Raw genomic sequence first — 26512 nt, 5'->3', positions numbered from 1 at the left:
TTAGGAACCTGGGTGGGAATTCCCAGATATGCTCAGAAGTAGTCCAAAAGGACAAAAAATACACCGAACCCACAGACATTGCCAACATCCTAGCTGACAGGTTCAGCATAAACTTCTCCCCCCCCCACCAAAAGGGCAAATATCTATCCCAGCAGAGTGCTGCCCCCCTGACATCTCAGATGCTCAGGTAAGAGCCACCCTCTCCAAAGCAAGAAACACAGCATCAATGGGACCAGATGGTGTCCCAGGCTGCGTCCTACATGAACTCCAAGAAGAGCTAAACCCAAACATAAAACTACTGTTCAATCTCAGCCTTATTACAGGATATGTAACCAAAGAGTGGCATACAGCAACAGTGGTCCCTCTCCACAAAGGTGATGCCTCAACGGATCCTGGAAACTATTGCCCCATAAGCCTGACTAGCTTGGTCTGCAAAGCTATGGAAAGGATCATCATGGACCTCATAAATAAAGATATTGGGGACCTACAGACACTGGATCCTACCCAGTTCGGCTTTGTTAAGGGCAGATCCTGCCTCTTAAACCTGGTCGATTTCTTTGAAACAGTCACCAAGGCCATTGACGAGGGGAAGGTGGTCCACACAGCCTACCTGGACCTCGCAAAAGCCTTCCATACAATACCCCACTTGGACATTATAGATAAACTCACCAGCTTAAATATAAACCTCTATGTCACTAGATGGGTTGCAAACTGGCTCAAGGACAGAACCCACATGGTTAGAATTGCTGGAGCCATGTCAGACTCCAAACCAGTTACAAGTGGCATCCCACAAGGCTCAGTCCTGGGACCTCTCTTGTTCGGTATATATTTCTCAGAGGTACAGGCCAACACAGAAGGACTGTGGCTGACCAAGTTCGCAGATGACTGCAAACTGGGTGCCATAATCGACTCTTCAGCCAACACAAGCATCCTCCAAAAGGGCCTCATAGAAACAGACAACTGGTGCCAGAGCCATGGCCTCAAGCTAAACGCCAAAAAGTGTATAGTCATCCCCTTTGGCAAAAACAAAGTGCCCACAAATTACCACATAGGTGGTAATCCATTAAGTACAGAAGAAGTAATTAGGGACCTGGGGACCCAGGTTGATAGCAATCTCTCATTTGACAACCACGTGGCCAAAGTGGTTAGAAAAACATTTTATATAGCCCACCTAATCATGAAGGGATTCACATCTAGATCAGGGGAGGTCATCGTGCCTCTTTACTCATCCCTCATCAGGCCCATAATTGAGTACAATGCCCCTTTTGGGATGTACCTTACCAGACACCTGCAGCAACTGGAAAGACCCCAAAAGTACCTCACCAAGAGGATCAAAGGGCTCAAACAGATGCCATATCCTGCCCGGTTAAAGAAACTCCAGCTCTACTCAGTGGCATACCGCCTGCTCAGAGGCGATCTGTGCCTGACGTATAAAGCCATGTCCAACCTGGAATTAATGGACATGCTGCACCTCACAAAATCCAAATCCCATTGAGCTACGCGCTCGAGAGACTTGAACCTCAGCACTGAAATAAATAGGACATGCTGGAGGGACAGATTCATAACCCAGAGGCTCCCTTCACTCTGGAATAAAATCCCAGTCTAGGTTAGGCAGAGTCCCTCATTGACTTTCTTCAAGAGTAATCTTGATGAGTGGATGGGAGACAGTAGGTTTACCCTGGGTATCACTTCTGTGTCACTGTTAGACAGAGGCACAGTATACTAACCTCGAAAAAGGGCATAGCAAAATTAATTTAAAATGGGTGGCGAAAGCCAAACACACTCTGGCTAGGCTTATAAATGCCCTAGGGCAGATAGCCTAGTATGAACCTATGAACCTATGAACCTATATATATATATATATATATATATATATATATATATATATACACATGAATATAAAACATAAAATAGCTGCATATTGTGCATACTGAGTGACTGTATGTGAAACATACTGAATAACTGATAGCTACCTTAATAAAGAAGTAAAGTAAATGCAAAAAAAATATATAGAACTAATAGTATTCCCCATGTAAATGGACACAGTTGGGGGATGCAGGCACGGGAAATAGAGATTACCACAATAGAGGTCTGTGGTAAATATCTTGGAATTACATGTTGGTGTTGGTTAGCTGTCCAGCAGCTATAGGCTTCCCTTTTGGCTCTGTCTGCTGTGACAGAGATCACAGTTCTGGCCCCTGCGTCCCCCCAGCAATGATCAGCTCCTGTATGAATGTGACTTGATTGTGTATTAGACAATAGTGACAGTCAGTAGTGGTGGATACAGCTGCCATATCACATGATGTACTGTCAGTCTGCTTCTCTCATGCTATGAATGTCGCACAGGCATAGTTCAACCATTGTCCAGGTGTCCCTGACTGTTCCTGACATACTCTGGCTAGGTCACTGTGTACTCAACACCTGTATATCATCACCTGAGAGCTGTGGCTAGCATAACTGTTGACTCCCTACAGCAGGACAGCAGGTTCTAGCCAGTAGAAGTGGAGGGACACTGATTCCACCTCAGCAACTGAGTGTACCTATTGAGCAGGCAATGTAAAGGGAATGAATACAGTAGCAGATGTTAAAGTAACATAACTGTTTGCTGAGGTGTTTGGCCTCTGACTGCCAGATTCACCACAGTCTGGAAACATCCATTACATATTGTCCAACTGATTTCCAGACATCCACATTTGTCTGGCAAAGGGTTCACATCTACCTGGCGCATGTACACATTCTGCAAACTTCTGTGTACTGTGGGTGTTGGACACCCACAAGGAGGGTACCCTACAACACATTTGTAGTGCTGTCTGTAATTGTGTCGCACAGATGTTGCTGGACTTTACCCATACACCTGTGGTACCACTCACCTATTTGTCTGATGCTGGATGTATGACATGGTATTGGTATGTTGGCCATAGGGAGCACACGACAGTAAATGGCAGTGATGGGAGTGGACACTTAACAACACAGTCCATCACAGCACACAGGGCCATAACTGTTATACTTAGGATCATACAGGGTTACTAGGCTATTGGCCCTGAGGCCCTTACAAGTCTAGCCATTAGTTTATCCCAACAGAATCATCAATTATCACCTGTTGCCCCTGTCATTGCGGGACACAGGTAGGATCCCTTGGACAGATTTGTGGTATCCCATCCACTCATCACAGTTACACTTGACAATGATCTGCATGGTACTCTGACATGTCTGAGAAGTGCATTCCTGAGACAGGGCAGCCTCTGGGAGACAAACCTGTCTGTCCAGCAGGTTTTGTTGATGTTGCATATCAGATTCAGGCCTGTTGTGCTGGTAATGCATCAGGAAGTAAACTCACATATATGGGGCAAATGTTGAAGGGCAGGGTTCAACATTGGGTTGTAGATGTGCCACAGCCCACCTCTGGGCAACTTGTCTGACAATGAGTGGGGCACTACTGATTAGAGGCTGTCTGCATGGGACAGGTGTTGGAGGGCATGGGTTATCTTTGTGGGCATTACCATGGCCTTTCCAGTTGTTGCAGATATCTAGATAGGTACATATCAAATGGGCCATTGTACTAAAGTATTGTTGTACTGGATGAGGACTATACAGAGGTAGTGCTTACCTTTTTTTCTGGATACACTCCCTTTACCTATGACTTTCACCACATAAAAGGCCTTTCTGACCACTGCCACTACATGATGGTTGAATGCAACATTGTTATCAAACTCAGTACCCAGGTCTCTCAACACAGTTGTGTGTTTATGGGGTTGCCAATGATGTGGCAAACAGTGGGGCCATGTCCTTGTCATATGGTATGATGGTACTGTTTTTTGCATTTAGCTTGAGATCAGGACCTTGGCATCAGTCTGTACCCAATGTAAGACTCTGTTGCAGTGTGTTAACCTCATTTGGTAGTTCAATGACAGACAACACACAACTTACAGTTGCCACAGACTTAGTACCTCCATGTGTGGGTGGTGGCAGTTAGTATTCATGCCTAGATGCATGTGGGTTATGGAGGGTCACTGGCTACCCACAGGGCCTTGACATGTATACATATTGCACATACATAGGCAACAGAGAGTAGGGCTGCCACCTTAATGAATGCCCAATGTTGGACACTTTTTCTAGTATCATGACATTTGGCAGGACAAACCATACCCATGGCAAGTGCAAAGGGCAGGACTTCTCTTGGTCTGAAAATATGACATCTTATTTTTGAAGCATTTCCCTAGGCTATGTCTCGGAAAATTCAGGTGTTTCTGATGTAAAATGACTGGTTTATGCAACTATTACACACATGTAGGAAATATTTGTTGTCCTACATTCTTGGGACCTATGTATTGTTTTAGTTGTTTTCACATGACACACCTGGCCAAACTTGGACTGTAACCTCCATGGCGGGACAGATGTTGAGCCTAACACAGTCACACTTCTGCAAAGGGATATATGTATACACACACACACACACACACACACACACACACACACACACACACACACACACACACACACACATACTCATGAAGTGCCCTAGTTGAGACCAGAGCACCTACCTGTCTAGTTGTATATACTATAGCACTACATACACATCACATGCACCACAGAGCTTATATGTTTTTGTAGTGTTGGGCAGTACTATTCAGGTGGATGACATCTGCAGATGCTGTAAAGGTTGCCACTGGGGGTTAACAGGTTTGGTATAATCATTACATACAAATGCAGAAAAGACAGCCACACTGCTATAAGGGGATAGGCATATAGATGCACAGTTGCCAGTTTTGAGAATAAAACCCCTACATATCTAGTTGTATGCACTATAGTGTTACGTACTTATCGCAAGCACCACGGAGCTTATGTGGCTGGAAAGTGTGTAACGGTGCATCTAAGGTGGATGACATCAACAGGCCCTGTAAAGTAGGCTAATGGGAGGGTTCACAGGTAGGCACAGGTTTAAAATGTATTGGCATTGCACACACATAGGCAAGAAATAAGCACAGCAGTAAGGGTGTATACTTATGCACACACACACTCACTGAGCTGCTGTTGCTGGGATTAGAACCACTACTTATCTAGCTGTATACACTATAATGCTACATAGTTATCGCATGTGCCATGGAGCTTATGCATTTGGATAGTGTCTGCCACTGCTGTTGGGGTGGATGACATCAATATCTACTGACAGGGAACCAACTGTTGTGCAGGACAGTAGTCACAGGGCCATAAAATGAGGGACCATTGCACAGACAAAGGCCTGTTGGACATGTGTATTTTGCTGTATGTGGAATATATACACAAACACACACACAGTGGCTGATGTGAGATGAGAACCCCTACCTACCTACCTACTATTATACACTAGAGCTCACACCACTGGTTACAGTTTGTGCACGACTGGCTGCAGCACTACATCACGCTATGCCTTTCTGGATCTCTCTCTCTCTCTCTGTCTGTCTTTCTCTCTACCCCTCTGTCTGCCTCTCTATATATGGTATATATATATATATATATATATATATATATATATATATATATATATATATATATTACCTATATCTATGTATCTATATTAAACTCAGCAGATCCACATATATCTTATATGTGCCACATACAGATAGATAAGTGTAATCATGTCTGATGGGGATAGGGAGAGACAGTTAAGGTATACCTAGCTGTCTGTATGCACAGAGATATATGGGCATCACAGTTCTATACTTAGATGTGGCTTCAGACATGGGTTGAAATTAGCTAAGTGTAGGAACATGCCCAGTATGACAATCAGTACTTACAATGAGACTCCATGCCAGAACTACTTGTTGTCTAGTCCAGGATTTTGTATGCTACAGCCAATTGTCTGATGAACCTTTTGAAACAGTCCAGCACCTCCTGATATAATGCCTGAGGGATTTCCTGGCTGTGTGCTATCCATACTGTCTGACCCATATCTAGGGTGTGTACAGAGTGTATTGGACTGAACAGAGTTTTGCATAATATGTCTGGTACATTTTACATAGCAGTGTGATTTCTTGGTACATCAGTGGCAGATCATTATAGCATGATGTGAAGAACCGCTGACAGACATTTTGGTTACTGACTCCTTACACTGCAGGGAACCCATGCTAATGTATGAACTGTCCTATTCTGCACTTTCTACATTTGACTGGGTAGTAGTTCCTCCTTCCCCTTATATGCGGGCCTTTGTCCTGCCATGCTTCAGTTCCTGCTCTGTGTAGTTGTAGTTGTAGGTAGGCTGTGACTGGGGTAAGAGATGCAACACCACATAGAGGGTTATGGACTTTAGACCTCTGACTGTCTCTGTTTTACAGGTTGTGCAGCATTGTGCACCGTACACCTGCTCTGGTCCTCAGATGGGTTGTGTTGTATTGTTATTATAAGGCTACATGTTGCCCATACCTCTCAAAGTCTTACAGGCAAAAATCTGGACAGGGCCATAGATAACGGTGGGACACAGGCCCAAACATGAGGACCTGATTTTAATACTGCTCTTACAAACATAGACAGTTGGTAGAATGGTTTTGTATTAGCATGCATTTTCTGATGGGCATGGAGTCTGCATCTGAACTGTCTGTCATTATTTTCTCACAACAACCTTTATTGGTTTGCTAATAATTTGCCAGAAAACTGCAATGTTATGACAAACAGAACAGATTTATGAGGCATAAATGTGGACATTCTGGGAAAACGCTGTACATTTGTGGGGTATGGATGGTGCCCACTGACTTGTTGTCAGTACCGACACAGTTACATGACAACCTTTATATCCTGGTACTACAGTGACATGTTACAACCTGCTGTTCTACTAGCCACCATCTAGGTTACTCAGAGCTGTCTACTGTTCATATCTGTGGCCCTCTGTACCTCCATTGTCTCTGGCTTTGTCTAGCTTTCTTGCAGTAACAAATACAAATACTGATATATGGACATTTTGTAGCACTCCTACCATGGGTGTGGCTCACATGCAAAAGAGTAGGTTCAGCCAGTCTCAAACCATGTACCTGATCAACCATGGTAATGGACTTAGCCCACTAAGCCACAACAGCCACCAGACAGTGCAGTTTACTTCCTGATGCTATCAAACACAGACATACATAGCACATTGTCCTCTGCATATTGGGGAATGGATACATGTCACCAGAGTGATTGGGACAGCCCAGGGATTGTGTGGTCTGCTGGTATTACCTTGCAAACATACTGTTACTGTTGTTGTATAGTAACACAGGTGTGTTGGGGATAGGGGAATCTAGCATTGGCAATCAAGCATCACTCCTGTGACCCCAGTGTTTGTAATTCCCTCACATAGTGCAATGGGTTTTTCTGGCTTGGGGCCTACTGCATACTATGGGGTGACCAGTATTGGGCAGAGGGTTCCTGTTGTCCCAAATAGCTGTCAGTTGTCTGTGGCTATCCTGGTAGCCCACTCCATTCCCATGAATACATGCAACAGGTCTGTTCATATGCTACCACAGTGTACTACCCCATTCATTTCTTGTAAAGAAGAGTGACTTACCTTATGCCTGCAGCAGTTGAGAGAACAGTGCTTCAGGGCTGACTCTGTGGGATGCACGTAGTACACAGGCAAGACATGGTAAGGTACAGGTTGTGTGGTGTGGCTGGCATCCTTTTTACTATGTATATGAGTCGTAGTGAGGTGTCAGTCCCTAGGTTGTCAGTGCATGTGCTATGCATTACCTCTTTGCATAGGCCAGGGCATACGTGGCACATCTACATCTGCCTACAGGGATGCACTCAGGGGGTACCTCATCCAAGTCTCCCTGTGGCTGTGGGAACCTTAGTGCTGGTGGGAGCTGTGCGTTCCTTCCTTGTGATATTCCTGCTGCAGCTGTTTCCGCAGGATCATATTGTGTAGCATGGCACATACTGTGAACATGTGTGCACATGTGGCTGGAGAGTACTGCAAGGCTCCACCAGATATATTGAAGCAGCAGAACTGTAACTTGAGCAGCCCAAACACATGATCTATGATGTTCTTAGTTTGTGTGTGTGCCTCATTATGGTATTCTTCAGTAGGTGTGTGTGCATTTCTGATGGGTGCTATTATCCACAGCTCCAGTGCATAGCCAGCATCCCTCAGTAGATGGCCGTATAGGATGTCATACCTGGCAAACATCTGGTACAGCTGTGAGGCATGCCAGACGTGGGAGTCATGATAGCTGCCAGGGCTGCCAGCACACACATTCATGATAATGCCCTGGGCATTGCACATGACCTGGCAGTTGATGGAGTGATACTCCTTGCGGTTGACGTAGACCCTACCCTCTTCACCAGGTGGTGCTTTGATGTGCACATGAGTGCAATCTATGGCATCCAGTACCTCAAGGTAGTGTGCTACATGGTGAAAGAGATGAATATTGCTGACTCTCTCCTCAGGGGTGTGGGGTAAATAAATGTGCTCACTGCCATGTGCTTGCATGGCATCCAGGAAATGGTGGAGTACCCTGGATGCAGATGCCTGTGAGATCCCCATTATGTCCCCAGTTGGTCTTTGAAAAGTACATGTTGGCTCTAGGTCTGATTTGAGGGCAGCAGAGTTCTTGTAGTATGTCCCTGTCCACCCTGCAGTGCTCTACAATTTCCAGCTCATGTAGTCTCTGGAAGGTCACCCTGGGCCTGAACACTCTTCTCCATCTCAGTCTGGGCCTATTGTCAGCATCATCATCTTCACTGACCTCAGCCTCGAGCACATACAAATGTAGCAGAGCAGCAGCAGCCCCTAAAATTTTGCAGTTAAAATTCCCAAGTGTGTACTCCAATGGTGCAGAGTATGCGGGAAAATCAGATTGTAGGGTGTATGCATACTTTGTAGTAGTGTGCTGCAGTTGCAGCCTGTGTGATTGGCTCATTATGCTGCATTCAACCTGACAGTTATATCACTGGAGTTTGAATGGGTCAGTGTCTGTTGAACAGGGCTTATCAGTCATTTCTACCTGATTGGCATTCCCATGCTATTTTTTTAATTTACTTTTTTACTGTTTCTTTCACTACTAAGCAGTGCAGCATGCCACGCAAACCTGCGGCACTAGTGTAAACAATGCTTAGCAGTTTTGACATTCCCCCAACCATAGGGATGCTCAGCTTTTCTTAAATTAGCTAAAACATGCTCAGCAGCATCAGACACATCCCCTTGCTTAGCTGTGCTTAGCTGAGCACAAACAGGCACCGCTGAGCTCCAATTCACTTTAACATACTGTGACACACTCCCTTTTGATATCAGCTACCTGTTCTACCACTACCTACATGGATCTAGCCCTATCATGGGTTGTATCTGCAGCCACTGTAACCCTTTTTGCTATTCAGTAATCCCAGCTCATTTACATACAGCTAATTGAGTATACCCTATATACTTCACTACTCCAGGGTCTGCATCCATAGCAACCACGGACACTTGCCATTGTAATACTCTACATGCCGGGCACTATAATGCAATATATTTGCAAATGTCTACTTTTCACTTTTTTGCACCTTTTAATTATTATTTTTTTCCATAACGGCATGTTTGTGCGTCACTGCACACTGAGCAAATGTAATATATGTATTAAAAAAATTATTATGTTTTAATGATTTGCATTGCTTTCTGGATTCACTGGCCATAGTTATGGCCACTTGCATGCCTATGGTACCATATCCACCCTTTCTTTTAGGCTTTTACTGCCCCTGTTTAAAATTTATAATCTGGTACACAGTGTCTATCTCTGTACATTCCCTACACCAACACAGCACCTACACAGGTGCCTTTCTGCTTGTTGTAGCACTAATCAATCTCATTTTCTTGGTTTTCACCAGCTTATAAGGTGATTTACATTCCGTGGACACCTCTGTGTTCACACACTTGTGCATACCCCTTTGCCCTGTTTCCTGGATTGCTCTGCAGCCATGTTCTGTGTTCAGGCTGTAACACTATACCTACACAGAGAATCGCTCTGTGTAGGCTTTATTGAATTCCACCCATAGTGTATTTATATGTGCATTCCACCCTTGGGGTTTCTTTCTAAATTTCTCATTAAATTTGGTGCAGATAAGGACTTCCTTATCAATACAACCAGGTCAGAGGCAAAGGCAGTGGTTTTAGCAATGGAATCCATCAGATGAAAATTACAGGGGAATTTATTTAGGTTATTAAGTAACTGAAGAAGGTTTGCTTTTGAGATTTCCCTAAACACAAGAGGTTTTGCAGGGAAATACCACCAGTTTTAAAGAAAAAGTTAACTGATTTATGGCCTGATTTAACAAGGGACGATGATACATATCGAGGTGTGCAAGAAATGACCATATATGTGAGGACAAGATCAAGAGTTTTGAGCCCCTTGTAGGATGGTTAGCTATTTGTACAAGGGAGTTATAATTTGTAATGTTAAGGAAGCATTCGACATGCTGACCAATGAGAGTGTAGATCAGCCAGTTTATTGTTAGATAGCTACATTCTCCAAGTAGAAGGTTATTGGGTTTAATGGGGAATTCATCTAAGGTGTTAACGTAGCTATCATGCTCAGAAGGGGACATAATGGGTATCATATAGTTAACTATGAAGTAGTAGTTACTCTTGTTTAGGGTGACTTGGATACCTAGAAATTCAAATTTGGTGTCCTAAGGAACCTATCATGACAGTCTGCCATACCTGCTGCTCTGGTGGTTACTAGCCAAAGAAGGAGACAAAGGACTTGAAAGATACCTTTCACAGTAGTTATGGTGACATGTATGTGGAAGCATATGCACATTGAATAGTCCCAAAACTGTGAGCCCATCTTATGTGGCATGAAGTGGTAGAACAGCTGTGGGAGGCAATAGGAGATAGGATCACAGGCAAGAAAACCCTGATGGCTGCTTGAATGATGACCCCTCACTGATGCTGGCTAGTGGGAATGCTGATGGTTGGCAGGAAATGGGGCGAAAAGTGACAACAAAATTGTGTTTACATCATAACAGAATAGCATGTTCTTCATACTACCTCAGTATTTACAGAAAAGTGACTAAGGATATTGAACATCCCCCTGCCTATATGGCCTGGATTAAAATTGAGAAAGTTCTACAAGGTACCTTGACCAATGCATAGTCCTAGATAACTGCAATGTGCATGGAGCAAGCAGGCAGTAAACCAACACAATGATCCAACACGGTATCACTCCAGAAAAGTCATCAACCCAATAAGGTACAAAAATATTTATTAAAGTGCAAAGCAGCCTACAGTCTTTGTTATTAGCTGATTTACTTTCCAATTGCTGTATTGTGGTGTTCTGGGTACTCATTGGGAACATTTAGCACATTATATGGTACTCATTGGGAACATTCAGCACATTATAGAGTTCTTATTGGGAACAATTAGTACATTATAATGTGTTGATTGGAAACAGCACACTATAGGTCACTCATTGGGAACATTTATCACATTATAAGGTGCTTATTGGGAGAATTTAGCACACTACAGGATACTCACTAGGGACATTTAGTGCACTATAGGGTACTCATCAGGAGCATTGAGCATACTATAATGTACTCATTCAGAACATTTAGGACACTAAAGGGTACTCATTGGAAACAACGTACAACAGAGTACTCATTGGGAATATTTAACACACTGTAGAGTAGTTATTGGGAGCATTTAACACAATATAGGTTGCACAGCACAGCAGCACCATCAGCACTTTTTCTGTACAGTGCACGTTGTGGACAGAGAAGCCTCTCTATTGCAAATGCAAGACCCAGTACTGTGAGTTCTGATACTCTGAAAAAATGAAACTATGATTCCTGTAAAACAGTGAATTCTGTACCTTGGTGTTACACTTGTTAGGGGGTTTTGTCCTGTGTAGTCCTCATACCTTTGCTGCTTGTATAAACTAACATACAAGATCACTGTACCTCAGTGAAGGGGAATACTTCAAATGCTGCGGTCTCAGAACTAGTTTATATTCCCCTTAACTGCACTTAAACACTCACTCTTCTGAGGACTGCAGTTATATTCCTCAGACTTTCAACCAGTACACCTCAGAGAGTAATGCATTATGTTCCTTCCTGCTTTGGTATGAGCAAATAGCAGCACTGTGAAGTATACATAGCTAAATGCTATGTGAAATACTGTGGCATGATTAGCACCCTGGAGACAACAGTACACCTGTATTGTGTTCATTACCCATTTCTATGACCTACTGCTTATCTGCATCTCATATGGGATTCATACAGTGATTCATGTTATAACAGTACAGAATTCTGCCATATTACTGGCCAGGATTGGACTGTATTGATGTCACTGAAGCCTTTTCTTCAATGTCATCACATTTATGTAGCTGCTGTACTGCAAAAACAGTTTACTTTACTTGTGATATGATAATTTGATGTACTTTGTATTCTTTATGTAGAGGATTATGATCAGTTCGCTGATCATACCAGTGTAATATGTGTTTGAGACATGGATGACAAAAAATTCACTTTGAGAGCAAATTAGAAAATGATGGGCATTTTCCCACACCCTATAAGCATTATTTATCCTGGAAAATTTGGATATATACATTGTCACAGAGACCTGGTACATGACCAGTGATAGCATTCCATCTGTGGGGGCTTCAGTGCCAATCACTTGTACAGGTCCTGTTCATTAGAAGTAGGGACTAAAGGTAGTGGTGTCTCTCTATAGTCTTAAAAACACCACACCTTCACACATGTTAAAGCAAGATAATGATACAGAACTTTCCCAAGTCCAACTTTCTATAAACACAACCCTTTATCACATCATAGACAACTACAGGACCCCTCTAAGACTCACTGTAGCCCATGCATCCTACATAACTAGTGTGGAGTCCCTACCTATAAAACCAAATACCATTCTCCTAGGATACTTCAACTATACCACCACCAACTGAAAGACTTATACATCGCAAACATGTATGCCCAGAGATTTATGGACTTCATAAATGTATACTCCTTGGACCAATTAGTCCACACCCTGCACAGGTGGAATTAAATCCTGGATTTAGTCCTTACCAATGTGGAACAGCTCTGCTCCCTGCCTATTGGAGTCTCATCCCTAGTCAAATTGGACCATAAGTCAGTCATAGTCACCTTAAAACTAAAGCCAGAAGCAGGTCTCAGTATTCAGAGATTATGCTAAAGCTAATGTACTAACACTGAGTGATGATCTCACTAAATTCAAAAGCCCCTTCTGCATCAATGATCCCACTGCTTATGTGGAATCCTTTACTGCCAAGTTCTAGGCACATGTAAATAGTTGCATAGATGTAGCTGTGACCCTCAGAAAGAAGTACAATGCAAAATTATATTAAAAAAATATATCTGTGAAAGAACTGTAATATAAAAAGGCTCTAGGAAAAAAACTCATTGCAAGCAAAAATAAACCTCTCAAGAAGCCAAAAACCGCTCTTGCTAAACTAAACAAGGGACTTTGAATACTGATCAAATCAATGAAGGCTAGATATGCGGTAAATATAACTGGGTCTATCTTTGGCTACCGAAAAAAAAATAACATCAAACAACTAATTATTGAACGTAAAATATCTAAAGATTAAATTACTGAACATGGCTTATTTTGAAAATAAAGTCATGGAATGGCCATATTTGGCCAACATCATGAACATAGCCAACCAAGGTGGATGCCTTCACTTCTCACAACTACCCTAAGTATGTATATCAACTCCACGATCGCATTACAGTGGGGAATTGGGCAAATTTAATGTTTCCTTTGCTTACCTTATTGCAGTACTTCCTGGTTGTTGGACAGCTATGGCCTTATAATGAATTTATTTTTGAAATAAGCCTTTTTTCAGTAATTTAATGTTTAGAAAAATAAAATATCTCAACATTAAATTACTGAACATGGCTTATTTCAAAAATAAATTCTTCGAATGGCCGTAGTTGGCCAACATCGCGAACAGTCATCCAAGGTGGACAGCTTAACCCCCCACAGCCACCAATGTTTAATTTTAATGTTTAGATATTTTACATTTGCTAATTAGCTGTTTGATGATATTTTTTGATAGCTGAATACAGACCCAAAATAATCACCCATGAAACATAACTATAAAGACTTCTTTAACTATGCTGGGTATCTCTGAAGCAATGCCCAACACTGCACAGTGCCAATAGTAAATGATATTGCACATTTAGAACCAGAAGACATAGCCAGTCTATGAGTGAACAAATTCAGCTCTAACTTTACCTCCTCCCTCCAATATTCTCAGATCAAATAGCCACATCTTCCACTGTCCTCGAATATCCAAAGAAGAAGTTCTCAAGGCACAATCTAAGGCCAAGAAGACTAAGTCTATGGTGTCAGATAACATACCAGGCTCTTTACTGGCTAGCCTGAAGCATGAATTATCAGATCCTATCCCAATTGGGTATTCAACATTAGCCTTAAAGCAGGCTTCATGCTGGATGAATGGAGAACTGCAAAAGTTATTCCCTTCTACAAGGGTGGAGCTACAACAGACCTGGGTAATTTCAGATCCATAAGCCTGATCATCCTCATCTGCAGGCTTTGGAAAATATCATTATGGAATTTATAGAATGGGATATAGGTGACCTACAGACTCTCAAGCCAAACCAGTCTGGATCCATGAAAAGCAAGTCTTACCTACTTAACCTGATTCAAATCAATCCATGCTGCCTATCTGGACCTAGAAAAGGCATCTGACACCATCCCACGCTCAGGTATCTAGATAAACTCTCCCAGCAAAATATTAACCCCTATGTAGCTCACTGGATCGTAAAGTGACTCACAAATAAAACTCAGGATCTAAGGGTGGGTGGCTGTACATTCTCTAAAAGACATCTCACTAGTGGAGTGCCCCCAGGGATCAGTCCTTGGGCTACATCTCTTTGGCATTTACTTCTCAGTGATCAAAGCTAATGTTATGGGATTATGATTGACCAAATTAGAAGATGACTGCAAACTTGGTGCCATCATAAACCAAGAGGAGACAACAATCCTGCAATTTGGCCTGTTCCAAACAAACAATTTCTGCCAAAACCATGGACTGAAACTAAATGCCAAGAAATGTATAATCATATTCTTTGGCAAGCATGACTTACTTTGTAACTACCACATCGACAACAACCCCATTGAAAACTGATCTCATAGTTAGAGATCTGGGAACCTACACCAGCAATGCTTCCTTTGATCATCACATATCCACTATTGTGAGGAAGCCATTTTACAGTTTATACTGAAATGTATGGCTTCCAGATGCAGGGTCATTATTGTTCCTCTGTATTTGGTACTCATTAGGCTGATCATTGAGTATAATGTCCCTTTCTGTATTCACCTGTCCAAACACCTGTCATAGATGGAATGACTACAACTCAACATCACAAAAAGAAAGAAAAAAAGGCCCTAAATCATAAAAATTACACAGGCAAACTCAATGTCTCATCTCTTTTCTCTGCATCGAGTAAACTACCGAGAAGTGACCTTTGTTTGGCATACAGAACCTCAACATAAGCTGTTCCATCAGACATATCTCACATTCAGAAGTCCAGTGGTATCAGAAGCATCTTCTCAAAGGACATTAATTTTTTTTGCAAGATTAACATTAACAGAACTTACTGGAGGGATAGGTTTGTATCACAGAAAATACCATGGCTATGCAACAGCTTCCACTCCACATAAGGCAGCGTATTCCTCTATTCAAATGTACTTTGTACATATGGATGGGAAACTTTAAATTTACCCGTAGTTTTGTACCAAGGGCCCTCATGGGTAGAAAAACATGTAAGTGGCAAACACATACTTGTGTGACCCATATTGGAGATTCGTTTTGCAAAATATAAGGGTTAATAATTACCTTGGGAATGCAGGGCTATACTTTTCAACATTCACACAAATCAACAGCCTAGAAAGCACCTATGAAACTATGAACCTATGAGACCAAAAAGACAGTATGTTTTTAATTTGAGGAACTTGGTAGGGGGGAAATGAGTGTGCAAGTGTTACAAACAAGAAATGTTAGTTTACAGTAGGAAATAAAATGTGGAGAACAGCTTATTTCAGGGACTTACAGCTAGCGAAATTTGAATTGCTAGTGGTACTAACACAACTGCTTTTATTTGGAGGCTGGGCATGCCAAATAGTATGAAAAAAAAGGATTCATGCTGTGGAAAATACAGCAGTGGTTGGATATGGAGCTTCATTTTTAAAAACTCCTCTTACAATTTATTATTATTATTATTATTATTATTATGCTTTTTATTGAAATTGGCTTTGTGACTGTGTTGCTCTGTCTCTCTGTGGTTCTGTCATGTTCCTTGATGCACTGAGCTGTCCAGGGTGCTGACGTACTTTGTTTTGCATAATGATTGCTTCCCATTACATGTATCCACGGTGGTGGTGCTGCGGTAGCGTTGTCGCCTCACAGTAAGACGCTGACCGGTTCGACTGTCAGCTAGAGCGTCTTCTACATGGAGACATGCGTGAATGGGCAAACCTTCGTTGAAGGTTGTGCGTTAGGGCTGGCAACTCAGTACATCAAAATCAACTGCCAATCATTAGCGGACCGGAGTTCCGCTGTGGCGACCCCTAACCGGAAAAGCCGAAAGACACAACAAAAAAATTGCTTCCCATTACATGTAGGTGCTGCCTGCATTGCTGACTTCTCACCTATATTCCTCAGCCTCTCAGTCAATAATCATTTAGGGCAACATTGATTGATTACCATTAATAAATCTTGATAAATCTAGAAAAATACAGAATTACTGTTGTATTTTACTTAAAAACTAAAAAGGTAAAATTAAAAATATAAGTAAAAATATTTTTAATAAAGAATGCTTTTTATTCAGTCACTCTAAAAAGTAAAAAAATAAAGATATAAGTAGAAATATTTTTTTAATAAAGAATGCATTTTATTTAATCACTCTTGTTGTGTCTTTCGGCTTTTCCCGGCTAGGGGTTGCCACAGCAGAACTCTGGTCCACCAATGACTGGTGCTCTAAAAAGTAAAAAAAATAAGGAAGAAGAGTGAAAACTCTGCAAAAGAAACACAGACAAGCTGATTCCAGAAAAGCATTCGAGGGTTGGTTTTGCTGATTCCTGCTACTTCTTCTGGTACCTCATTATCAGAATCAGGAAAACCAACCTCAAATACTTTTCTGAAATCAGCTTGTCAGTGTTGCAAAGTTTTTAATCTTTTTCCTCATCTTTCACTTTTAGAGCAACTGAATAAAAGCATTCTTTATTAAAATATTTTGCCTCCTAATACTGAGAAAGTGTCCCCTTCCGTACTTATATTGGAACTGATTATACTGGTAGCAGTAGGAGTGCTATCTATTCTACACTGTAAGTGTAAGGGGATGTATGCATAGGTGGGGAGGGTGGTGTAATGAATGAATGAATTATATGATTTTCTTAAATTAAAAACTGCACTTGTAATATATAAAGAAGAGGAAGTATAGCTTGTCTAGGACCCCATATTATGACCTGAGGGTAACCACCACCTCCATTGTTAACTGTCTGAGAATGCATATTCGTGGAGTGAGAAAATGCACAGCAGTGAAACAGAAGGAATTGGGGAAGTGGAAACCTATTCATTATAACTTGGTAACACAAATTGAACATTTGGGTTTACAAACCACAATGTTGTGTTTATTACTAGACTATAATAAAACTGTTTTGGTAAATGATGTTAGGCAATACTGCAGCACTTAACAAAATATGCCCTCTTTCCTCTTACCATGGGAAATATGACATTATTTTTCTTTTCCTCAGAGTTACAGTCTGATCCTGAACATTGAAACATACATTAATGATGACTGGATGGTCTGAAATTCATTCAACATAGCAAAGTCCTAAGATGAGTCTGCAACTAGCAAAATGTAGTTCCATGGTTATGTCTAAGAAATTCCCTGTAAAAAGCCCCTCCCTACCTTAAGACCAAATTGTTGTTCACTTACCTACAAGTCAGTGCAGAATGCTGTAACCAGACAAAATGACTTTAAACTAGTATTGCTGATAAAGTTCAGATTTATCTAATCACTTGAAAAGATTTTGGAACTATAATGCTGCAGTATTAAGTCTATAATTTTGGTAGTAGACATGCAACATACACTGTTAATAAAATAATGGCTAGTAATTACGTTGGCTTACAAATGGGAAAGCCTATTCTGTTCCTGGTCCAGTCCATATCTCTTTCCATTGCATTTCAAGTATGTCTAAAGCAATAAATCAGGAGAATAAACCAGAAAAATAAACAATTTAAATCCTAAGAAAAGAAATCTCTGGCCTAATTGAGGACAGAGTCATTCATTTATTGTTCTGACGCACCATAAATCAAATGACAGAACAGAAATGTAGCATTAGAATTACCCTTTGGTTTTCATTCTTGTTTTCAAGTACACTTAAGAAAATATATTCAGCTGTATAATGTTTTCTATGACTGAAACAGAAAAGGTACCAGCTGTTTTTTTTGGACTGTGAAACACAGAGAATGGCTACATAACTGCAATTCATCAAAGTTAGCTGAAATGTAATAGACTTGTCTTGGCTATAAACAATAATGTGTTCTATTTTCTATAAAACTCTATAGCTTCAGATATTTTTTTCTTTTAGTTTTATAATTTCAAATGTTGAAATGCATTGTTGAAATATCCCTTTGCTGAGGATGCTGTTTTTATAAAATTTGTCATAGCAAAATTAAAAGTTTATCCATCTTTGATTATATCTGTAGCATCCAGTCAAAAATAGCATATGGCCATGAAAGTCTGCTATAAACTAAGAAAATCTGGTCCAGATCTAAAAGGGCTTTAATAGTATGCTGTGTTTGTATCTCTCTAAGACACATATTCGTCTTCCAATAATCCTACACGATACCATTTAATTGCCAAAAGTACTAAAATCTGTTACAGATTGTTGTAATTGTACTGTCTCATCGCAACCCCCTCCCTTGACTGCTGATTCCCTACTTCAGTCTTCTACATTAACCAGACATTTGGAGTTTCCATCACAGAAGCTCTGTTAGATATAACATAGAGGATTGTAACTGCTTCTCCAATCATAACTGGCTTATTATGTTTTTGAGACATGGATGCTAAGAAATTCACATCAAGACTGAAGCTGAAGAGGTCAGTCTTGACATCCATGTTGGAAACACATAATAAGCCAGTTTTGATTGGGGACCCAATCATAATTCTTTGTAGTGCATGGAACTTTATCTGCTCCATCTATTATTAGATACAAAAAAAAGTGCAATCTATTATGCCAGCTTTCAAAACAAGCAGTGTCAGAAAGACATTGTACATTTCTTATGTTAAAGAAAGTCAGAGACAGACTACTGATCAGAAAGAAATCTGTTTTGAATCCTGTTGCTGTTGTTCGCTGCAAAGTAATGGCCGATTTAACTGCTTAGTGTTATACCAGATTTTAATGGGTCTATATTATATAATAGAAAAGTCAGTTCAGCGACCAGCACTTACATCAAAAATGCCATTCAGCGAACTGTTCATAGTGAGATTGCGGTACAGTGAAGATTGAACAATTTGCCCTTTCCTCACTGTAGTGCGATCTTGGGCAGCCCCCCACAATAGCAAATTCGATGAACGGCATTTTTGATGTAAGTGCCGTTTGCTAAACTGACTTTTTGATTATATAATATAGATCCGATTTTAACAACTAAAGTATGGGTATTTAACAATTGTTAGGACTGGGTCTAGCACTGTAGAAGCACTTAACTGGTTTGTCTTTTTCAGAGCATAATCACCACGGTCCATGTACCATATTATAATTATACATGCCGGAAGTAACTACTTCATGTAATAGTTAGCGGTGAGATATTGCTGCTTTGATAACTTTTAATGTGTACTGATCCTTTAAGATGCAACTTAGGAAAATATTGAAGCAAAAAATTTGAAGGATATAAAATATAACTGTAGGATAGGAATGTCTGTCAATATATACAGAAAATAAAGAAGTGCCATGTGTTCCTCTTTTCACAGGACATATCTAAAAAAATCTAAAAAAATATCAACTGTACAATATTTTGTACAATGAATATTTTTAACTTTGTAGTAACTATTGCAATAATTATTTATCTAAAACTCTATTTTGTATCAGACATCACGAACAATTCAAATTTTGCAAAAGAGAATCTTTGTTTTAGTGAAATAATGAATTTCAGTTCTTACTACTTTTGAGTATAATTTGATCTACAAAATATATGTTTTAAAAAATGTCACAATATGCTTTTATGAAAAAATGGCAAACTTGTGTGTGTGTGTGTGTGTGTGTGTGTGTGTGTGTGTGTGTGTGTGTGTGCTTGTGTGTGTATCTTGTTTCTATAGTTGAACACCTCTGGCCCATTGACTAGCACATTTGTTGAAGCTCATTTAGTCTAGCAAGTCAAACACATGAATGAAAGAGACTGATGCTGAAAAAGACTGATAAAATTGAAGTTATACTAGGGAGGGATTTATACCCTTTCCCCACTGCTGTGTGATCTCAGAGTTGGTATGTATAATCACATCATATAAATTGAAAGATTGGGCTTACTCCTCTGTAGAACTCTTGGTTGGTTTTGAGTTGTGCTGAGATAGAATTTATGTTTATATGTATTGCAGTTCAACAAAGTATCAAGTTGCCAGGTTAACAATAAGACATAAAATTATAAAAAGACACACACACACACACACACACACACACACACACACACACACACACACACACACACACACACACACACACACACACAAATTTCATGACACAAGAAGATTCTGCAAACTTGCTACATAATTTTTATTTAGCTTATTTCATAGTAGCAAACTAGAAAAACTTTTATTTTTTTAAATAATACATTTCATACCTTTAGAAAAATAAATGGCTCAGTTATTTAATTTGTAAAATCAAACCATTCTTATGACAGAGCTGTCTGTAATGTGACAGATGATTCTACTACAATGTTTTAAGATATAGTGCCCTTTAAAACCAGTTAACTAATCTGAACATTTATCAAATAAAATGCAAAATAAAACGTAACATTGCTATAAATGGACAGTAACTTTAGTATGGATGTACACTTTCAACATTTCATAAAGTTCTAATTAGAAAGTGTGTGTGTATATTTATGTGTGTGTGTGTGTGTGTGTGTGTGTGTGTGTGTGTGTGTGTGTGTGTGTGTATCTCTTTCTCTCCCTCTCTCGGTATATATATATATAGAAGACCACGCCAACACTCCACAGGGTAAATGCTGCGCAGTTAAAAATAATGAGTATAGCAACAATATAGAGAACAACAGCAGCAACAACCATGCAATTATTCTCAATGAAAACGATTCAAAAATAGAACAACACTTATAATATCCATGTAAAAATCTGGTTTAATAAGTGCACTCAGTAGGTAAGCGCTTTCACTTAATAGCTTCATCAGACCTTATAATAAACTGAGCACAAAACATTTAAAAATATAGAGCATCCAATCAATTTGCTTTGACTATGACATCACATCCTGACTGATCCCACTACTTTGTTACAGAGCCTCTAGTGGATAAACACGGTAAAAGCCTTATATCAAATAAACACAATAGAGGCACATACCATACTAATATAATATAACAAATACTTTAAAATTAGTTTGCTTCCAAACTTAAATATTGTAAAAGCTGAAACATTAATCCATGGTTTATGCATGTTTAAAATCAAAAATCAATAACAAACAAAAGAGGGATCATATTTACATCTAAAGCACGAACTATACATCTATTATGTTCTGCTTAGTATTTGAACAATGCAAAAGCAGATCACATCTAAACGAAATCTGCAACTCTTTAAAACAGTAAAAGGTGCATTACAGCCCCATAGCTCAAATAAACACTGTACGCAACACACGGAATCTGGTGCATCAAATTAGAAATTCTAAAGATGTACCTATCTTTCCTAAATTTATATGTCCCTGCATGTATAACATAAAAATTAAAAACACTAGACACATAAACACATCCTTAAATTACTGGTTCCTAGAACTAGTCTATAAACAATACATCTGAGTTATGCAATGCTTACCATTACCTCAGCCCATCATACTCACATAAAATAAACAAAGTAATAAAGCAGTCACATAAAAACACTGCCTAACAGGGCTTTGCCCTTGAGCTAAACCCTATTGCCTGATTGTGAACTACACAATGTGCACAAAATCTAATGCATTCTATCAAGCATTTCAAGAAACAATCAATCTCTCTTAAAATCTATATACACGTGCATCTATCAAATGGGAACAAACCACAATACAAAGAACACATCTATATGGCAAATTTTCAAAGTAAAAATATGAAGGAGATGCTACTGAATAATGACATTAGTAAACATTATTGTAAACCTGAGACCCCAAATGCATGTGAATAACAGATGGTATACCAAACGGACAAATCAAACACCAAACAAGTGATGGCTATAATTTGTTCATTTAATACACCAAACAATGCCCACGTGTACTCAGGGTCCCACCCTGACTCTTCCATCCTTACCTAACTCACATACTCTTCGTTTTAAGAAATGGCCTGATCGAAGCCCTCTCATTCAGTCCTTTTCCTGAATCAGCTCTAAGACGTATGATACATTTAACTTCTTTCTCTTCAGTAACATTACCTCCCCTTAAATTAGTTGAAATAACCTCTACAACCATAAATTCAAAAGTATGTTGATGCCCAGTTAGCATCATATGCTTTGCCAAGGCATTGGTTACTAAACCTGCTCTAATATTATAAAGGCACTCCCTGATTCTATTTCTGAAACATCTGTCTGTCTTTCCTACATAAAAGGATCGACAGGCTACAAATATGGCAAGATATATCACGTGCTGGGTTTTACAACACGCTGAACACTGAAATACATACTGAATTCCTATATCAGGATGCACAAACATCCCTGTACTATCAATATATGAGCAAAAATTACATTCACCACATGGAAAAGTACCTGTAGTAATTCCAGATCCATCTCTAGCTTGTTGATAACATAACATCCTTCTAATATTATATTTGTTCTTATACCTAAACTTAGGTTTCCCACCTATAACTTTAGCAATCTGTGAGTCTGTCAACAGCACATTCCAATGTTTGCTGAATATTTCATAGATGTTCCCATTATCTATCGTATAAAACATGGGGACTTTAAGCTCAGAATTATCTGTGGAATTTCTAAACCTCTCAACCTGAAGATGATCAGAGAAATAGGGTTTGGCTCTGTCTCTCCTCAGAGAGTCTATATCACAAAGCCCTTCATTCAAGTCATGCTGACCATACCCTCGCTGCTTAAATCTATCCCTAAGATTCAATAACTCTGAAGAAAAGCCATTATCAGTATTATTCAATCTGGATACACGCATTCCCTGCGTACAGTGTTTAATTGAGCTATGGGGCTGTAATGCACCTTTTACTGTTTTAAAGAGTTGCATATTTCATTTAGAAGTGACCTGCTTTTGCATTGTTCATATACTAAGCAGAACATAATAGATGTATAGTTCATGCTTTAGATTTAAATATGATCCCTCTTTTGCTTGTTACTGATTTTTGATTTTAAACATGCATAAACCATGGATTCATGTTTGAGCATTTACAATAAGTATTTGTTATATTATATTAGTATGGTATGTGCCTCTATTGTGTTTATTTGATATAAGGCTTTTACCGTGTTTATCCACTAGATGCTCTGTAATAAAGTAGTGGGATCAGTCAGGATGTGATGTCATAGTCAAAGCAAATTGATTGGATGCTCTATCTTTTTAAATGTTTTGTGCTCAGTTTGTTATAAGGTCTGATGAAGCTATTAAGTGAAAGCGCTTACCTACTGAGTGCACTTATTAAACCAGATTTTAACGTGGATATTATGTGTGTTCTATTTTTGAATCATTTTCGTTGAGAAGAATTGCATGGTTGTTGCTGCTGTTGTTCTTTCTCTATATTGTTGCTATATATATATATATATATATATATATATATATATATATATATATGTATATATGTGTATATATATATATATATATATATATATATATATATATATATATATATATATATATATATATATATCTGTGTGTATGTGTGTGCATATGCACATAATAGTTGGAGGAAAGATCTATAAACACTCAAATGATCATTCCCTATTCATCATAATAACACACTTTCATCAGAACTAAAAGGACTGTAAAAGTAAACAGAAGACTTCTACAGATGTGATATTTCATGATTTTACATTCCTGGAATACAGAAATCTAAGAAAAACAACAGACAGAAAGGCTTTACATGGGGAGCTTTGTCCCTACATCTCCTTGCTTATATGTACTAACTTCATAGTTGCACAACCATTACTAAATGAATTCAGAAATTTACTAAGTATGAGACAGCTATAACACAGCATGACAAAGTATGTCCTTAGTGAGTAGTGGAGCCATAGCAATCTATCAAAATCAACAGCCTGTTTATTTGACAGAAGGAATCACACCGATATACACACACATATATCTAGCTATCCATCTATCTATATAAAACATATACTGATATACACACACATATATATATATATATATATATATATATATATATATATATACATATATGCTGAGCATAATCATTAAGGGATGTCACTGTCTTCATTTCTAACAAAAAAAGCATGAAAAGACACTGTGAATACACACACACACACACACACACACAGACACACACACACACACACACTCACACACACACGCACGCACGCACGCACACACACACATACACACATACACACACATTCATATGGGTTTATGTCAAATGATCTAGTATTTGGAAACTCGAACTTCATATGGTTGAAACCATATGTTCGACTTTCTGACAACTTGAATGACTAAAACAAAAATCTACATTTTTGTAGGGGAGAGCCTCCCTGCACCCCCTACATCCCCTGAAAATTATATATACCATCTCTGAGATCACATTACAGTGGGGAAAGGATAAATTCCCCAATCTGTACTATACCACAATCTCCATACAAATGCTTTGAGTTTTGGAAAGTCGAGCATTTGACCTTGACCAAATGAAGTTTGAATTTCTGAATACCCATTCATCTACTATAAACCCATTTATATATACTCAAAGTGTCTACCATCTGTGCATGCATAGCAACTTTGGGCATTTTATTTATTTAAAATGTTTCCCTACTTACGAATAAATAAATGAATAAATAAATTACCAGCAGTTATAATGTCAATGATCAGTGCTGCAGCTTTCTGTTTGTTGCTGTCCTGTGATTCATCTTAAAGTAAAGAGCCAAAAGACCATATATATTAAACAGTATATAGAGGAGAGAGTAGCAGACTGTGAGGAAATGGAGCATTGGGTCATGGTAATGCAAGGTATGATTTTTTTTTTATTTCTAGCAGGAAACCACGTATAATTATAGTTCTCGTCTGTCTTTGATTTTTCAGAATGTCTCTGATTTTATTTCATATTTTTGCCTTTTCCATTGTAAGCTGTTTGATTTTCTGGTAAATTTCTAATGGTAACAGTCAGGCAATAACACCAGAATGTTAGAGCTTGATACTTCTTATTGTTCAGAAAACACAAACCTGTTGTTCTACTACTGATATCCTGTGTGAATTATAAAAATAAAATAAAAACTGCCTCTTATTCCAAGCATTTGCTCCCTATTATTTTTTTGGAGTTGTCACTGATACTTTAGAAAATTTGAGAGCTAATGCAGTAATAATTGCAGTCAAGTCACTGAATGGGGGTGGGGGTGCATGCTGGCTGTAGTTGAAACATGTTTTTTTTTATGACAGAAGTTCTTCTCTTTCTTCTTCTTCTTCATCATCATCATCATCCTGGCAGGCAAACAGATGGAGTATTGAATTAAAAAGTGCAGTCATTTAATAAGGGTGGGTTGGCTGGCTTTGGATGAAAGAAACATGTTGTCCTCTCTTGACAGAAGTTTTTTTAGCATCCTGGTAGGTAACCAAATATATAGTAATGAGAACTGCATTCTCTAAATAAGTGGGACTGTGGGTTGCATGTGGATGAAATAAAAATGGTGTTTGCTTTGCTTTAAGGTTTGAGTTTTTTTTTTTTTTTTATGAAATATGTTGGATTGTGCACTGGCTAATGCTTGTGTATGAAACAAAGTTGAAGCTGTTCCTGACGCCACCTCTAGTTTTTGGTCTGTGTGCCCTAAAATCTATCTTCTGGTAACATGTTGAAGATGTCACTAGGTGGAGAACTGGAAAAGTAACTTGACCTCTTGTTTGCTTGTTTTAAATACTGGCTTTTCAGCAATAGTGTGCATTTGAGTAAAATATACGGGGTTGCTTTTTCTCTGCCAACTATTTTTGTGAAACAAAAAGTTGAAAATGTAATTGATCTCACAGAATGTCCCAGACTTTTCATCATATTTTGATCTGTGCCTCATGGCATTTGTGGTCATCTAGCAAATCACTGAGGAGTGTAGTCACTAGCATGCATTTGTATAAATCAGTTGGAATATTTCTTGTTTTGACTACTATTTATGTGAAACAAACTCAAAACGGTCTCTG

Source organism: Protopterus annectens, chromosome 10.part0 (assembly GCF_019279795.1).
Source record: "Protopterus annectens isolate FY-2018-M chromosome 10.part0, PAN1.0, whole genome shotgun sequence".
NCBI lineage: Eukaryota > Metazoa > Chordata > Ceratodontiformes > Protopteridae > Protopterus > Protopterus annectens.
The sequence above is the reverse complement of the archived record's forward strand: the minus strand, read 5'-3'. Positions refer to the sequence as shown.